This window comes from Rousettus aegyptiacus, unplaced genomic scaffold (assembly GCF_014176215.1).
Source record: "Rousettus aegyptiacus isolate mRouAeg1 unplaced genomic scaffold, mRouAeg1.p scaffold_m13_p_1, whole genome shotgun sequence".
NCBI classification, from domain to species: Eukaryota; Metazoa; Chordata; class Mammalia; order Chiroptera; family Pteropodidae; genus Rousettus; species Rousettus aegyptiacus.
Window position 1 is genome coordinate 108,614,115 of NW_023416284.1, and position 19,302 is coordinate 108,633,416.

Here is a 19,302-nt window from a genome sequence, read left to right on the forward strand (position 1 = left end):
CCAGGAAGGCTTTCCTGTAGAAGGAGAGGTTGCATTTCACTCTAGAGTTCATAATAGATGTTTTTTTTTTTTAAATGCACAAGGATGTTTATTGCAACAAGGTGAATATAGAACAAGATAATCTGAATATAATATTCTAATAAATACATAATAGAATGTATCCTCACAAAGGGATATTCTGAACCCATTAAAAGAATCACTAGAGTTTTGCCTTTTGACTTAAAGGGATTTCCATGAAGAAATATGCATTTTTTTAAAAAAAAAATCAGGGAAATAATTCTAGAGAGTGATCTCCTCAAGGGAAAAAGAGGAGAAGCATAGTGAATACCAGCTTTTCAAGTAAAAAAACAACAACAAAAAAACCCAAAAAACAATATTTGCAAATGCCCTCGGGAAGAAGAGAGCCTGGTGAAACATTCACAAAAGGAGGTTGATGAAGCTAGAGCTCCAAAAATGGGAGCAGGAAGTACAGCACAAGGGGAGGAGCAAAGGCTGGGTGAAGGAGAGAAGACAAGCCAGAGCATGCAAGAATAAGCCATGTTAAGGACTTTGTTGTTATCATTCTGTAAATGATTTTTACTTTTGAACTTTTTGTTCTTTCATCACTTAGCGGTTACATGCCATCACTGGGCTGGTTCTGTGGAGTATCAAGTATACATTAGAATTTGACACTATACCTGGTACAAAGGAATTACTCAATAAATCCTAGCATTCTACTTTACTTACTTCTATCTTGCATCCTACTTCTTCTATGAAAGGGTATAATCTGATTCTGTGGTTCTCAACTCTCAGACTTAATACCTCTCTATGTTTTTGAACATACAAGGTTAAGAAGGTTAATGTTCCCTTATTATAGCAAAACAAAATAAAATTTATTGATAAAATAACTTAACTCTTATACATATTTTTTAAAAGTAATGTTAAGCCAAAATGTAATGTAAATTTATAAAAATACTATTTTTTTAGTATGTAAGTATTCACAGAAAACATGAGGTCATCAGATGTTTGATTTACAGCTAAGGGAGACTGATGAGTTTTATTGGTAATTCTAATGTAGGTCTGTTAGTGCTGGGAGTTATAAAATAAAGAATAATTCGTAACGAATATCTAAATTGAGCAAAATATATTGTAATTGGATTCCTGGAATTTGGTATATGTAAAAACTATACAAAAAATTCTTGTATTTGTATATAAAACAGAGAGAAGTTCTAGTCTTCGGCAATTATTAATGAATTTTTCACTCATGATATCTAGCAGGAGCTGGGTTATTTGTACAAGACATAAGGTAATTTTCTGTTGCGCAAGACACATTATAAGACATATGTCATTTCAGATCCTTGCCCACAAAATTCCAGTAGAGATTGGGAAATGCCTCAATTATTGTAGTATTTTTCAAATGTCTCCTATGGGCTGGTATGCCTTCCACTGAGAACCACTAATCTGATTTGAAGATAAGGCATTGGCAAGGTTGAATTATACCAGCGGACTTCAATATCAGTCTAGAAAAATAATAAAAGGGATGTTATAAGGTCACATATTTTGGGCAGAGAAGTAATAAAGGGATTAAGGCTTATGCATTTTAAGGAGCCCACACTAGTCAAAGCTAAAATTAGACAATGTAAGAATAGAGATGGATCTTGAGCGATGGCTATCCTGAAGAGAGGCAGAAAGGAGAAAGGAAAGCACTACAGGTTGGAAATCCACTGAACAGAGGTGAGCAAAGGCATGAAGTGCAAATAGACGTGGTATGACTGGGAGACAGCGATTCAGAATTGCAGATATCTACATATTAGACCTTCCAGAAAAGGCAGTTAAAGTTGGACTTGCACTGATACTTTCTTCTCCCCATTCCCCTCCCCCCCTCATTATCTCTCTTTTTCTTTTAATTACAAAAGTACAACTCATATCTTACACTTCAGCTGACCTTTGTGAAGTCCAGTCCAGGTAATGATGAATGCTGAGAATACCTAGAATGATCACTATGGAGGTATTTCTACCTAAGTTAAAAAATTTGCAATCACAATGGATGTCTGTAATTATGTTAATAATGTTACATACTGCCATGATAAAATACCTCTGGCTATTCATGTTCATCCATAAAAATGATAAATACCTAATGACTTTTCAAAAGTTTGGTATTTTAAAAGATACTTAACTGGGCAATTTTCATGTCTTTAGCAAATGCTAGTAACAAAAGACATGGATATATTTAAAACTGAATAATTACATTAATCAGTACTTTATATCAAATATCTTTTATTAGCATCATTTTACATTCTGTCCCTCCTTATTGCATGAGTATGCATTTTACCAATAATACTAGTAAGATTTTAAAGTTATTTTATTATCAAATGTTTTCATGTGTTTGATCAGCAGTAGAGAAAAAGAGGAAATGCATTCACAAGAAAGTTCTAAGTTTAGCTACTTAAAAATAAAGGACCATCTTTTTCTGTTGTTTTATCATTTTATTTCTTTAACTCATTTCTTAAAATAATTTGTTACAATTATCTAATCTTTTACAGATACTTATGGATTAAAAAAATATAATTACACATTACTACACCATAATTTTGACAGAATTAAGAAGTACGAAGTATAATATTTCCCATCCCTCTAAATGAATTTAGTGATGGAGGAAAAAAAACCACAAAACAATCATTAATCTACAGATCTAATTTGACTTAATTACATTTGTTTCCACACCTCTTTTCACAAATACTCTTATCCTTTTGGACTTTAAACTGTATTTAAGTTTTTCCATTGTTATGTACATGAACACACAGACAGACAAGTCAAAGGTTAGATAAAAGAATCCTAGTTATATCTGCTGTGCTTTAGTAATCTTTCTTCCCTCTGCCCCAACTAGTGCCAGGCACCAAGCCTTTCCTGAAAAAAAACTCTCAATAACTATGTGTTGAATTACTGACATTTACATAATACTTTATGTAATAATTTAAATGTGGTAGATAAATGAAATGATTATGAAGTTCATTTCAATAATTATTGTCACAGCAGTCTTACATGAAATGTCATAAGACTATTAAACTGATGTGATGATTCATCCTGTAGTGGGTTTTACCAACACTAACATGAATTTTGCTTTGTAACTTCCACCCAAGTACTTGAGAATAATGTTTTTGTTAAGCACATCTAGTTTTTTAGTGTTAGTAATGACATTCTTCCTGTATCAATGGTTTTATCTGCCTGGAAGCCATTGCCTTGAAGTGTATTAACATATGAATATTTCAAAGCTCTCGAAGGGACTCTGAGCTTAGTCTACAAATAATGACTGAGACTTGATAACCTGATGAAATAGCTTCTTATCATATTTTAAAGAAATTTTGAAGGAGCATGTTAGTAAAAAGCAATATAAACAATTAGGAAAAATAAAGTCACCAGAATAAAATTTTTTTGTTTCCCAATAAACTGTAGTTGCTTCATCTCTTCTATGATTTATATATCTTTTATTTTTATCTGTATTTTTATGCATCTGTATATTACTCTGTAGTTTTCTATTTCATATATCTTTTTCTTTTCAATTCAATTATAAGTACTTTTAGGGCAGGAAAAAATACATGATACTACTTTTGAATCCTTGTGTACTTGAACACAATATAGGAGCTAAATCGAGATATGTTGAATGTAATTTAATATATCCACTATTTTGTTCTTGGACATCAGATTAAATTTGCTATAAATTTTGTAAAAATTCAATGAAGATTGGCTTGCTTTTTTATCAGTAAATATTGTCTTGGGAGCCTCTTAATCATGGGTACAATCTTCTCACTCATCTACTTATGTTTTAAGTATTATTTGTAAACTTCTAATTTTCGTTTCTGTTTTTAATATAAGCTATCTGCTTAAAAAAATTCAAGTTGAGAATTTATTAGGCTCAGTTTTCATATGGAAAGACAGTTTTATGTCTCCTTGCCTACACTGTTTGGACCTTGTCCCTTACCCACTATTCTTTCTATTCTCTGCTATTTCCTCTCTGCCGTTTTTCTCTACCTATGTAAAGAGGTCCCTAACATCTTAAAAATAACCTTTCACATAACCCTGTTCCTGCTTTTTCCTACTTTTCACATACTTGGCTGTTTCACTCTTTCCTTCCCCCTATGGATAATTTTTGGCAGGGAAAAACTCCAGTTATTTCTTATTTCTTTTATTTAACTTCTACATCCAATCTGACCCCAAATCATATTGGTTTTCAATCTCATTGGCTCTCAAATTGGTCTCCTCCTTTCTATTTTCACTATCTCACCCTTGTCACCATTTTCAAACCACAAAGGAGCCTCACCCTTCTTCCTGACTAGAATTTATACTGAAAGTCACCAATCGTTAGATAAATCATTATATCACCATTAGTAGACACAAGTTAATGTTCTTTAGCTTGCAATCATGGCTCTTCACAAACTGACCTCAAGTATTATACTTAACACTTATTGTGGTCATACTATATATCAGGTGCTGTGATAAGGGTTTTACATAAGTTATTTCTAATTCATGAGTCTCATAACAATCCTAGATAGTAGATAATACTGACCTCATTCTGTAGGTGAGAAAATGACTCTCAATCTTTATTTCTAAACTTATCTTGCAACACAGCTACGCCACGCCCATCGCCAAATTGATTTGTATTATCCTGCTACTTTCTCACATCCTGCCTTTACTCTGCTCTTTGAGCATCTAGTCATACATATGTCAGTTTCAGTCTCCTGTAAAGTCCGCTCATCGGTCAGGACTCAATTCAAATTCCAACATTTCTGTGAAGTTCTGTTAGGATTCCCTAATAATCTAAGCAGTTAATCATTTCTTCCTCCTACTTCTTAAAGGATTTAAGTACTCACCACTTAAAGTTCCTAACTCTGGCTTGTAACGTTAGCTCCTTTTTGTGTGTCCTCTCTTCTCATCTAGCTTGTAGGTTCCTTAAGGAGTCAGGTCAATTTTCCACATTCTCCTATTCTTCTAAGGATGGAAAGCCCTTAGCATAGTGCCTTTACTGAAGTTTTCCTCTTCATTTACATTTTCCTCTCATTTATTTGCTTTAAGTAATTAACACCCTAGTGGATATCTTTGTGATTTAATTTGATTTACATATAGTAATAAAATTGGACTTCCTATGGGCCCATTTTAATTTGTTGAGTCTAAATATTCTTGCTTTTTTAAAAATAAAATTAGTGTATGTTTATGAATGTGGTCTTAAAATGCTCATAAGTATTCCTCTTTTAAGAAATTCCAGAATTATTTCTGAACATTGTAAAAGAATACCAGCAAATGAAGTACCACTCAGAGAACGTGAATTGAGTGAGTTGGACAATTGCATGTCAAAAATGAAGACCGGAATTGCAAAAATAATAAAGGATCGGACATGGAAACTTAGCAGGAACACAAGAAAGTTAAATATGTAAATCAAGGCAATTCTCTATATGCTGTTGAAAAGAAACTATAGATAAAGATGCCATAATGTGGAAGCTTAGCTTTATATTGTCCTGGAACTTGCTTTTACTTTCTGCCTTTGACCTTTGCTCTATTTCTGCAATTAGAATATGTAAATTTTGTTCTCCAGTCTCCTCATCCGTCCAGACCTAACTCAAATCTCAACAGTTTAGCATTTTCCCCAAGAGTTTTATTCAGAGCAAAAAAGCCATAAAAGTTATTTTTAAGGTCAATTCCATTTTATGATAATTTACATACCGTGCCAAGAGCTTGAAATATGTTTATTATTACCCTGTTTCATTACTCCCCTAGTACTAGGCTGCATTTTTAACATTTGCTGCAAATGGCTATATCTAGAGGATGATACGGTTATACAATTATTAGAAACACTCATAACATATTTACTGAGATGTAGACAAGGAAACAAGAAATTAATTGTATTAATTGTTGTAATTGTTTTATATTAAAACCAAATTATAAAGTCTCTAATTTCATAATATTTGTTCCATAGTATCCCACCTGCTTTTCACACAGGTGTTTCTATTTAGAACAATATCTTGTCATTCCAGGACAGTCCAGTCCAAAGTCAGAACCAAATCTTCGATGATAGTTAAAATTCTTCTTTCATATGAAAAGGTAAATGCACAAGCACTTATTCTTCCACTTCCTGGTCTTTTTCAAGCTTGGACACACTCAGGTGGTTCCATAGGGGTCTGCATTGCAGGCTGCTGACTGGAATTATTAAATGTGGGCCGAATCCGTCCCACTTTCTTGAGGGTGGTACAACCGGCGCTCTCGCCTCACTGGCTCCCTCGGCCTCCTCTCTGCGCATTCCCGAGCCAAGAAGGGCGGGGAATGGGAGCAGAACCCCACTCCGCCAAGGTCCACCCTCTTACCCAGGTGAACACCGTTGTCCTCCCGGGCCTCTAGCTCGTCCAGGCCGAGATGTGGGGACTTGTAATTGTTGGGTAGTCTTGAGGGCGGGCAGGAAAGAAATCCTTTATACTTTGCCGGTAGAGGGTTGGATGTTTGAGTTCAGACAGGTTCCGAAGCACTTTCTGGCTGCACAGGGTTTGGTATGCCATGACTTTGGACTTGTTGCAACTGGTTCCCACACCCGCCCGCACTCAGCTCTGCACCTAGCCCGGGGGTGGGGTGGAGTGATGGGGGGTGGGGGTGGGGGAGGCGCAGAGCGGGCGGGAATAAGCTTCCCTCCGCCGACCTGACGCTAGGCAGGTAACTCCTCTCTCCTCCCTCGCGCTCGCCGCTTCCTGGGCGGCAAACCTTCGGCGGCCGGCGCGGGTTCGCGCGGCTCGGAGCGCTCCTGGCGGTAAGCGGGGCTCTCAGCTCCCCTCCAGGTCTGGCGGGAGGGCGACAGGCGGGCCCGGGACGGGGTGCGGCGGGGGCCTGGGACTGCGCCCACCTTGAGCGGGCCAGCTGAGGGGAGGGAAAGGGAACTCCTGCGAGCGCGTCCGGGATCAGAAACTCAACAGGGGCAGAGTTTGGTTTCCTCTGCCTTGCCCACTTTTCTTTCATTATCGTGTACGTGAGAGTGAGTTGGGAAGTTTGAAAAGTTGTCTCAGACCTGGTGGGTTCGGGTTTCCCCAGGGACAGGCACCGCCCAACGTGGACGGTGGATTTGTTTCTCTTTCTTAAAGGAGTCCGCGGGGGACCCGGGAGTGGAAGCGGTGGAGAGAGGCTGGGAAGAGACTTGTGGGAGGAAGTCAAAGGTGGAAGTGGAAGGGCATGTGTGTGCATGGGGGCGTGGGGTTTCAGAATTACAGGGAAAAAGTGGGGAGCTTAGGCTGCAGAGGGGCGCGGATGTTCTTTAGATCTCCTGTGAGGAGCAAGACAGCGTGACAAAATCGCTATTTGTATCCCATTCCTCTTCTGCCTGCAGATTAGTGGAGACCTGTGCTTTTGAAACTTGAGTTGACCTGAGCCTGGGTCCGTGTCCTTAATTAGCTTGCGAGGTGATTCTGGTACATACTTTAGTAGATTTTGAGAACCACAGTTGTAGGTTGTGGTGGCCTTAAAAAGAGAGTGTGACTAGAGGAGATTGCACCTGGAAAGATACTTGGACACTTTAGACCTAGTCTTTGTGACTTGTGGGAGAATTATTACCTATATAAGATGGGCGAGGAGGCAGGTAATGTGCATGTGTTAGTTATTTGAAATCATAGATAAATAATGAAACAATAGTGCTTTGTAGGGTGCGTCTGGAGGTTATGGGAACACAGGATAGCATACTGACTGTGCATGGAGTGATGAGGTTATAGGGTCTCAGACTGGAAGGGGAATTGAGAGCTAAAGAGGCCACAACACTAAGAAAAAAGCCACGTTGGTGGCAAGTGGTCAAGGTTAAAACTATGATATCCAACAGGTCATTTCCGATTTTCTCTTGCTAGACGTTTTGTCAAGTTACTGGCAGGCACTTAACCTCTTTCTCTTCCTCATCCCCAACAAATGCAAGAGCCCCAGGGAAAAATCCATGACTGAGTCTGAATCAGTTTTGACAAGCAAAGGACAGTGATGAAAGGGACTTATGAAGAGAAAGCTGGTCTTTTTGTTTTTTCAAGACAACTAAAGAGAGAGAATGGTGTGAAACAGAATGAAGCTGGGGTGGGGGTGGATCTCTGTTTATTTTCTCTGTCTTCCTACAGTTCCCAGAATGATAGAAGTCCCCACACCTTGCAGTTCCAAATTCCACTCCCTCTTGCTTTTGGGCTTAGGACACACGTAGTGTAGGTGCACACCTATTAAGGATGCTGACTGCACCCTACAGAACCTGCCTGAGGGGCTGGGTGTAACCTGCCTTTATAGCTGGCACATTCTAGACTGCAGATGCCGGGAATTTATTGTGGGAAGCATCACCAGTTGAACAGTTGCTGAAAGGAATTGCATAGATGCAGACAAACTACACCTCTGGTGCTGACTCAGCGATGTCTCTTGTGATTACTCTCTGGAAATTATTACTTTAACTGAGTAAACTCTTTTGGGATGGATTAATTAATTTTATTATTCTTTTATTATATCCCCTTCTCGGTACTATAGCCCCTTACAATTGAGTATTTTCTTGACCATGACTTATCCCGCCACAACTGACCTACCTGTTTCCCATTCCATTAAATTATACAATAACGCATTTCTAAGATGTAATATTGTACTTTAAGTCTGAAGACTCTTATGGTGAAAATATGACCCCAGAAAGCAGGCCTCTTTTTTAACATAAATCTGGTTGGAGAAAACCTTTTTCAAAAGGCTCCACTTAGCTTAATTAAATTAATTATTTGTAAAATTACTAGTTGGCCTTGTTTAGCTCGTTAGGTAAGTTTACATGTCTATCTTTCTGTAACTTGCAAACTATGAGTGTTCCAGGGATGTTTCACAACTCAGAGACTGTTAAATAAAATGTTACTGTTAATTTTGAAATGTACTTTTGTTCATTTGATTATTTCTAATCTGGAAATGAATGTATTTGAGAACTTTGTTGATCAATTTATCATTTGAAAATAACATTGAATTTTATACGGATAACACCAGAGCTCCATCAAGAATTAAATCTAGTCTATGGCCATGCCACCTTGAACAAACCCCATCCCATCTGATCTTGGAAGCCAAGCAGGGTCGGGCCTGGTTAGTACTTGGATGGGAGACCACCTAGGAAGACCAGGCACTGTAGGCATAAATAAAAAATAAAAATAAGGATTGTAAGCTGACAAGGTCCTTGCAATCTGTAAGGTCAACCAAAGGATGCCTCACTTAAAAAAAAAAAAAAATTTTTTTTTCGAGAAAATGTACTGGAGCCTTTAGGCAGTGCCTTTCCTACGGAGGTGTTTTCAGGTGTGTATCCCAGCCCAAAAGGGTGGAGTAGGGTTTCCAGAGAGATTGGCACTGCCAGTTGTTGGAAACTGAGCACTATGGGCCACTGACACAGGAGCTGGGGAAATGATGGGCTCCAGTAGAAACAGTATATGTGGAGTTGAAATGAAGTGGGAGCAAGTTGGCTCCAGGATTGGGAATGAGGGTTTATTAAGGAGTCAGGAGGCTAAATATATAAGGTAAGGGTGAGAGGTCAGGGAAGCAAAATATGTTTTCAGCAGCTGTGATGCTATGGGGAAGATGAGCCTGGGTTGGAGAGATGATCCAAAGATAAGGAATATTCACCCATTGGGCACGTCTAGGTTGAGAAGTGCTTGAATCATATGATCATGAAGGCTGTGAGGAACCTTTTCCTCTGGGGACAGCTAATTACTACCCTGTTTGTATTTTGTTTTCACACAATCCTTAGGAGTGTGGCCAGTTGTCCCCTAAAGGCATATGACATTTATCTTTTGAGCTATTTATCAAGGTAATTTGTAGACTGCACCTATCTTTGAGGAATGAAAAGTAGTAATGGTCAACCCCTTGACTACTGGTATAGAATCAGGTGTAATCTCCATGTTTCTGTTAGTGGCCCATTTTAAAGACTTTATACAAAAACTATCTAGTCATGATATCTAAAGTTTACAACCGTGCCCTTGAACTCTATCCACTCATTAAATAAAGACGTATTGACAATTATGTACCAAGCAATGTGTTCCCTTCTGGGGTTGTGAAGGTAACAAAACAATGTTTCTGGGTTACAGAAAGCTCATGGTTAAGTACTTAATAATCATTATAAGCACCAACAAATTAATGGATCAGATCCATTTATTTAGTATTTCCTTTGTATTCTCTAAAGGTCCCATGATATATTGTATATGTTCACTAATCATTTGAAACATTGAACATTAGCAGACATGAGTAAGTTGTGATTTTCAAAAAAGTACTTAAATATTATTGGCCTCTCAGGTTCTTTTACTGGCAGTTGTGAAGGGTTTGGACTACATCATCACCAGCATTTCTCATTCTGCTCTGAAATTCTCTGTGATTACTTCTTATCAAGGGTACCATAAAAAATGTTAATTAAGGCCTCCCCAAGGTATCTCTGGGAAGTTTAATATTTCTACTTCTGTTGTTAAATGTTCATTTCAAAGGGTTTTAGTTCTCTATTTGTCATCAGGTTGCATCTCTGATTATATAAGCATTTCTCACTTGGGTAAGAAAAGGCAGTTTTCAAAGCACTTACAAGTGATATCTTCCACCTCTTCAGCTATAATAGAATCACTCACCATGGGGTATTTATCTGGGCTGTCATTCATATACATGCACAAACAATGATGGCTTTAATTCCTAACAGCATGTTTCTCCAAATACTTAGTCTCATCTGCCTCATTCAACATCTGTTTCCCGATATTTAAAAAACTGTCTTTTTCTCAAATAAATTTAACTTCTGAATTATTTGTTAGAGAAGGGTAGAATAAAGCGAAGTTGTTTTTAGAGTGAGAATCTATTCATAGTGCTCCCCAGTGATTCATTTTTTTGTTGTTGTTTTTCTTTTCATCTGTTTTTTTCCCTTTCTCATTTCTTATTGTCCCTATATTCTTTTTGTCCTTTTATGGCCTCTTTAGTTTCTTGTTCCTCATCTTTCCTTTTTTTTTTCCTCTCCCCTTTCTCTGTGATTCTCTTCCCTTTCATTCTTTGCCTTTGTCTCTCCTTCTCTTCTTTACTCATATCTTTTCATCCTTTCTCTTGTAGTCTTTTTTATCCCATCTTTCATTTTTCCTTTTACTTCTCTCCCATTTCCTACTTCTCTTTGTCTATTTCTCCTTCTGTTCTCTTATTTATTTGTATATTTTTTGATTTATGTCTGTTATCTATCAGTATAGTTTTCTACTTTGGCACATATGTTTCTGAAAATCCATGAAAGTCAAATAATCTGAAAATCGAATAACAAGCATATTATGGGAATTCTATTCTCTAATAGCTAAATATAGATTATAAGTAAAATTTCCAATTATACTAGGGGTATTAAAAGCAACATTTAACAATATCTAACATTTATACATTTTTAAAAATTTTGTTGTTTTCCTTTATAATGGAAAATTTGTACAATGATCATTGTATTAAAACTAAAGATTTTCCTATTTTGACACATCAGTGATTTCCATCTTCTCTTCAATTCAGTTTATAGGATAAGCATTTTATCATTAACATGAAGACTTTCACTTTTCCATTTTCCAAAAACTTGTAAGTTCAAGTTGCAATAAAATAGTCAAATAAGAGTGCAAATATGACTGTAAAAAGAAGGATAATGATGTCATTGAAACTGCTGAAATTGCATATTGGCATGCCGATAGCCTCACTGTGCAGTTCGGTGAATCATTTGTTAATTGATGAATTAAAGACTGGATTTATCATGGAAGGTACTCCGACTGTCATTGTCTAATGCAGATAAATTCAAAGGTCAGAAGAACTCAGTAGGGGACCACTTATACATATAATTGGACCTCTTTTTAAAAATCTCAGTAGGAATATAATATTAAAGAAAATTAAAATTACAGCTTATGTCTACAATCCCTATTTCTATTAATGTCAGGCAAAAAGCATCATTCTATATACATCGAAAGTATATAGAGCCTACTTTATTGCAAAAGCATTGATTTGTGGAATACTAGACCAATCCTAGTAGACTTATTCCAAAGGTTTTATTCTCTTGAGAGATCAGTTGCATCTGGAGCACACTCAAAACTTTGATGCAAAGCCCTGTTATTAAGATAGGGTCTTCAAGCTATTTTAAACTCCTTATTTTGTTTATAGAGAAGATTTACTCCTATTTAGCAGGTTAAATCTTGTATGTAGAAGAGTTAGAACAAGAACTATTAAAAGAGCATAAAATCTCTTCACGGCCATTGGATTCAAAATATGATTTCCCAGAAAGTTGGGGCAGCGGCCCTTGTGCATGCTAAGTAGATTTGTTTGTGTGTCACATGCAGAGTAAATGATTTAATAAAATTTTCACTTTTTTGAATTGAGGAAATTATTATCTTGATTTTAATATCACAACATAGTGGTACTATTCTTTTGGGGGAGGTCCCAAATAGTTCAGTTTATTTCATAAACATTTCTTGTGGGTAATTTTCTTGATTTGTATAGAAGTTGGTTAAAACCGAAGCAAAGAGAAGATAGTTGTAGATAACAATCAATGATAACACCTTTGGAAGAGTGCCAAGTTCTTTCCACTTAAAAATGTCTCCAGTTAGAATACTAGGCACATTGTTTTTTGGGGGGGAGGGGACAGCTAAGTTGAGAGACTAAGAGAGGAGTCCTGCTTTTGAAATTAGTTAGAACCCTGAAACAGCAAAAGAGTGGAAAGAGCAAGATTTACACACTCGCACACAAGTATTTAGACACACAAGAACACTGACTCACTTGTTAAGTCACCAGTGATAGTCATGTTACCATGTGGCCATGCCGTCCCTTCTCCTTCACTGTTATGTTGACACTGGGTCTTAAGAACAAATGAAAGTGAAACAAAGCTGCCAGGTGCATTTTCTGTTTCAGATTTTGTTTAGGCAACTGTGACTATAGTTTAATAAACATCAGCTTTGTCTCAATCTAGTCTCCCAGGTTAGAACCACTGTCAAGAATTAAGCACAGCCATGAAGAGAGATTGCAGGAAACTCAGGTTACTTACTGTTCACATCTAATCCACAAGATCTAGAAATCTCTCTATATAAATCCAACAACATTTTACACATTTAAGGATGTATTAATTTACACCTTATTAATTTCCATGTGTGCAAGTGTTCTATAAACAAGTGAGAGGGGCCAATGAAGCCTCTTAAAAATGATAAAAGGTCTGAGCTATTATGGAATAGTTTTTCAATCAGTTTTTTTTGGGGAATTTCTGGGGGAAAATAATAGAAACAGTTTATTTTGATTGTGATGTAGCTATCTAAGCATGCTTGATTAAAAGTGAATTTTAAAGGAAAAGACTAAGCAAGAATTGCTAGGATTCAAGTTGTTTTAGATGTTCCGATCGTGTATGTGACTGACTCTTTATACAAATTAAAATTAAATCATTTAAGGCTATCTATATTATTGACATTTAATATTTTTTGGCATTTTAACTGAATACATTTGTGTCCACTTGTACAATTTCCACAACATTTATTACTGGTTTTAAACCTCTTCTTTTTAACAGTCCAAGATTGCTTTTCTCATTAAATATTTATAACACTTGACTTTTGATAGCTGTTCCCAACGTACCTACACAAAGTACATTTTCTTAAGGGTTTTTATTTGCAAACTTTCACTTTTTCATAGATGAAGCACACTATTTTGTTAAATGTATTTGGAAAGCCACTTTAATAGCTCATATTGGAATATACACTTATTATGTTTTCCTACAGCATGTATCCTTCTGTAAATGTCAATGTGTTCTAAGATTGACTTTTTATTGTCTTAAATAGACTCAAAATGTGGGAAAAGAGTGCGTATGACACATATTCAACATTTCATTCCATAGGGCCCCTGTGGTGCTCTCATTTAAATATATCGAGTTTTTGTTATAAATTATATTAAGGTTCAGAAGCTGAGATTGAAAGATCCTGAACCTCACTTCCTGTGGTAATCAGGGAACTGTGGATAGGCATTGTGAAGTGGAGAGGAGAACCATGGCAAACAAGCAAGGGGATGGATGGATGGGTGAGTGGGTGGGTGGGTGGGTGGATGGATGGATGGATGGATGGATGGATGGATAGATAGATAGATAGATCGATCGATAGATATCTCTTCTTTATGATACAAAGTGAGGGAAGAATGAAACATATATCCCAACATATTAAAATGCACGACAGTAGACCTTATCCAAGACAGCGGTGATACTCAAAATATGGAATAACCAACATGACAGGGGAACTGATAAATTAGAATATACCAGCTTGGTGACCTTTGAGGAGCTTCCACTATAATGAGGAGGATACAGCCAGTTGCAGGTAAACGAATACCTTTACTATGCTACATAATGATAAGTGCTGTAAGTTAAATAGCCAGTTAATACAATTAGGTGTTGCAGAGAGGGTGAGTTCTTTTTTAACTGTATAGTCTGCATGACCACTCTAAGGAGGTGACATACAAGTCAGATAGGAATGAAAAGAAGGATTTCAGGCAGATCGAGCAACTAGTACAAAGACCCTAAGATGGGAATTAAGTCAGCATGTTACATATAAAGAAATCTTAGATATCCCAGGAAGGTGTTCAGAAACCAGTTGAATATGTGAGTCTGGAGCCTAGGGGAGCAATCAGGTCTGGAGATTTGCAAATCATCTGTGCATATATGATATTTCCTGCAGTAAGACTTTATGAGATTATCCTGGGGAGAGTATCGATAGAGAAGAATGAAGCTAGGGTTGACCTTAAACAAATAACCAAGTATTTCTCCAGTAATATGGTACAACAGAGAGTTGAAATTCAAGACATGCAGTCTCATGGTGAACCAAGGACAAGTCCAGAGAAACAAAAGGAGAATTCTCTTATGGACTTGGGAGAAGCTGTTGTGAAAAAGAGTCCATTGGAAAAAAACTGGAAGTTCAAAGTATAGTGACTTTTCATTTGGCTGAGTTAATGGCGATCTCCACTGGCTGAGATGTTACTGGACAAGAAGGAGTCTTTTCTTTCTCCTGCTGAGGTAGTAGAGTAGTTATCACATCTTGTCAGAAATGCAAGGTACTGTTTCTTTCCATTGAGAGTCTGTAGTGTATATGAACTGACACATGTGTGAGTTCTCTCTTTAATCTTCTCGAATCCATTTTAAATGAAATTTCTGTTTATTCATTTTCACAGCGGAGTAAAACATCCAAGCCTTGACAACAGGAAAATAAGTAGCTTTGATGGCATTTGAAAGAAATTCTTAGCCTTCTTTCTTAGAATCCAGCACTGAGGATTTCTCAGCAATGATTTTCCGCTACTGTTGGCACTCACAACAGTTACTGTTAAAAATCATTTCCCCTAGCACTGTAGCATTCTCAAGAAAAAAGAAGGTCCTGATCCTGTTGCAAGTTTTGACTACCTTTAGAGTAGAGATACACATATTTCTTGAAACCAGAATTTGGGTTTGTATCTAGATGATTTGTTGGATAAATTTAAGTATCACTGCTCTGTTTTATCAAGTTGTAAAATATGGACCTCAAAACTTTTCAAGGCTGCTCTGGAGTATTTCGACTATTCTAGTTTCGAACATCTATAATCGTAATTCATTTAAACACCCAATTCTTTCTTCCTGCTGAAACAAGTTTATGAAATAACAGAACCGATACCAAAAAAAAAGGAGAAATGAGTCATGCTTTACAGCTAATTTGTGTCACCATTTATATTAAAAAACACAAGACTTAGAACTTTATTTCATTAAGATTAATTTAAATGCACAGAAACTATTTTCAGAATGACTTTAACATAATCAAACATTTCAAAATACAAATGACACTTGATAGCATATCTATTCTGGTGAAGTGCTCATTTGAAATTAGTATTTATATTTTTGATAGATATCTATGGATTTATCTAATTACTTTTACAGTACTCAGTGGGTTTCTAATTATTCTTTTAAAAGCTTTTTATAAATGGGTAATGTTTCATATTATCAAAAATCTAACCTCCATTTAACAGAAACAAATACGTGCTTCAATCTTAAAAAGCTCTGTGTGAGTATTATTTTTTAAAAATTTATACTTCAGCTTTTTTTTTTCTTTTTTTGGCCTATCATACATTAACCAACTCTCATTCTATTACATTAGTTGTTAGAGCAGTATACTGTTAGTTTATTATTTAACAATTACGTACTCGGCATTAATAATTGTGTGAACAGAGACAATCTCTGCCATCACAGAGCTTATAGTCTATTGAAAAAGGTAGAAAGTAATGTGTTTAAATAATGTGTGAGAAGTGGTAGTACTTGCAGGAATCTCTGTGGCTGCCCTAGCCCCTGAGAGTTAGAGATGACACTGTGTATCAGTAAGCTACTTACTGAGACTTCATTAAGTGCATGTAGTTATTAATTTTTTCTTTGCTTTATGCTCCCTGTACCCATATAACTTTAGTTTCTGGGTATTCTGTACTTGTTCATGTGTTGCTTTGTAAGAATTATTAAACTATTTTATATGCAGAGTTTTTAATTATTACAGTCAAATTAGTACATGAATGAAAAGAGAAAGATATTCTAAAATTAAAAAAAAAATATTAGGGTACTTCTTTTAAAATTTTTCTTTTTCCACAATGCAAAACAATGCATATTCATTGGTAAACATTTCCTAAAAATATAAAAGAACCATAAAACCACCACTCAGAGACAACCACTCTCATTTTTATACATATATTTTTCTTTTGGCTTTTAGACAAACTTTTTTTAATTATAATTTTGTCTTATGTAGCTTGGTAGCCTGCTTGTTATGCACATAGCATCATAACATAAGCATTCTTCTATGCTATTAAAACTACTAGAGGCATCTTTGACTTCCTTGGTTTTTGTTGTTGTTTGTTTGTTTGTTTTGCATTTGAAAAAGACTGACTCAGAAGAAGTTGGGAAGAGGGATGGATAGTAGGCAGTTCCTTGTCACATCAGAGTAGGAAACACTTTCTTAACCACATCCCTGCTTCCAAGCGATTGGCAAGTTGTTGGTATCACAAATCTTTTTAGCAGGCAGAATATCTTAGAATATCTTAGAATATCTTAGAATTTTGAAGCAAAAGGTGCCCCCAGATCCAACTTGTTACATATAATAGGACCATTAAAAATATGTCCTCTGCTTAAATGGATACAGAAAGAAGATATTTAGGAAGAAAGTAAAAGAAAAGTAAAGTCTTGTTAATAAACTTCTTATTTTACTACTCACCATTTTTTAGCAGTTTTTATGGCTGATACAGAGTTGAGGGTTTTTATCTCATTTAGTCCCTGTGGAAACCCTTTGCAGTAAGTACTGTTATTTTACCCATTTTCCTAGTGAGGAACCAGAGGCTTATAGCCCTGAAATAACACGGCTGAAGTCTCACAACCAATACGTGGCAGAGCAGAAGTCAAGTCTTGGGCCACCTTACCCACTCTGTGTCACTAAGCTGCCCTGTGATTTGTCCCTCGGCCCTACTTTGCTGCTTCATATAATTGAAAACTACTCTTATGTGTCTCTCTTAGTGTTCCCTTTCTATTAAACACTCCAATTTTTTGACACTTCTTCATGACATAATCCGCCTCAAACTCTGATCAGGCCTGTACTTGTATAGTTAATTTTTCATGTAAAAATCAAACCTTTACATTTATTGGATTTAATGTTCTTTATGTTGGTTTATTATTTCACCCACTTTAAGATCATTTTGAATATTCTGGCATCTAACATATATACTGTTGTTCAATTTGGCAAACTGTATCAATGGGTTTCTATTTATTCATCCAAGTAATTGTTACTCATATTGATCGGGACCAGGATAAGTTGAAGCACCTGGGCACAGTATAAGATACAGCCCATCAAGATGACCTTGTCCCATTCATTTGAGCTTCTGGAGTGCTAATATATGATAAATACAGGTTGAGAGTAGTTTAGGTATTGGCGAAAGAGTAATTTGCTTTCATTTCAATTTCATTTTAAGCCATACATTCCTCTGTAATTTGGACTATTGAGTATACATTCTCAGAGTAAAGGGTTTACTGTTTTTCTATGAATTTCTCCACAGGAATTTCTCGGTACTTCCAAATGATAGTGAATGATTATGTTTTAATGTCATTAACATATACTGGGGGCCTTTATATTCTTATATCTGAACCGTAGGTTTTACTATGGTTGACAAATATATTGAATTATGTCAGTATAAACAAACCATCGAATTATTTTAGTGCGTAAACGGTATCATCATCCCATTCCCCAATTAATAGAAATTAAGGAAATTAAGAAATGTTTAGCTATTCAGTAAATAGAATGTTCATTTGGGATTTATAAAATTGAGATTTATAATATTAATTGGAATATTTAGGTTTGTCCTTTTCATAAGTTTATTGAAATGGGTGATTCTTTTGGTGATCTACATATGGAGATGTTTGCACCCAGCATCTAGTGACTGACTGTGTTGTATGTTCATGTAATCTTTGCCTTACTGAAAATTATACTTTGGAAGACTGTAATCTCTGTCATCAGGCCATTTTGTTATAAGTGTTGTTATGAAGCCAGCTTAGAATTTTTAATAAGTTTGGATACCAAATTAGATATCAAACTGTACTTGACAACTTGAGTATTATAGTGAATTTTTAATTTAATAGTAGCTTCTTTAATGTTTTAATTGTCATCTTAAATTTCTGGTTATCAAATTCAAATGCAATCTTGGCAGCTAAAAATTAGAAGCAAGAAGAGATAGAATTTTCAACTGTCGTATACCATAGATTATGAATTTATGAGACAGAGATATTCTTAAACAATCTATAAAACATTTTCCCAAATTCTGTAGGTAGACATTTTGATATACTTTATAAAGTCAATTACCCCCCAAAAAAGATTGATTTGAGATTATTTTGTCAGTATTTAAAAGACTTAAATGTTTCTTAATGAAATTTGCTCAACATTGAAGTTATGTCAATACCTGAAATAATTTCTGGGTGAAAAATTAATTTTTAAAAAAGTTCCTTTGTTTTAAATTCTTAAGGTTTAAAAATAAAGATGATTTTTATGTACATTTCTATTCCTCCCAGTGCTGCTGTAACAAAATAAAACAATATTTCTTTTTTTTTTCAATCAGAACTTGTTCTCTCAGAGTTCTGGAGCCCAGTACATAGTCCTAAATCAAGGTGTCATCAGGACTCTGCTCTCTTTGAAGGCTCTAGAAAAGAGTCTGTTCCAGGCCTTTCTCTTCACTTTGGTGTTGCTAATAATTTGTAGTGTTCTAATCTCTCCCTCTGTGATTACTTGATGTTGTACTGGTGTGTTTGTCTGTATCAACTCTCTTCTTGTAAGGATACCAGTCATA

The 19,302-nt window shown here is 35.9% G+C and overlaps 1 protein-coding gene and 1 pseudogene across 3 annotated transcripts in view; both read left to right on the forward strand.

Annotated features, from left to right (window-relative positions):
* Positions 1-19,302, forward strand: part of FAM83B (family with sequence similarity 83 member B) — a 94,116-nt gene that overhangs the window by 13,883 nt on the left and 60,931 nt on the right. Inside the window, exon 1 of one of the 3 annotated variants that reach the window (XM_016153883.2) lies at positions 6,275-6,336. The exons of 1 other annotated variant lie outside the window; for it this stretch is intronic. The gene's annotated coding sequence lies outside the window, so the exon portion shown is untranslated. Of the gene's footprint in view, positions 1-6,274; positions 6,337-6,657; positions 6,767-19,302 lie in introns of those variants that run through there. One more of the 3 variants, XM_036218937.1, reaches the window with a different exon arrangement.
* Positions 9,003-9,121, forward strand: LOC118605578 (annotated as a pseudogene).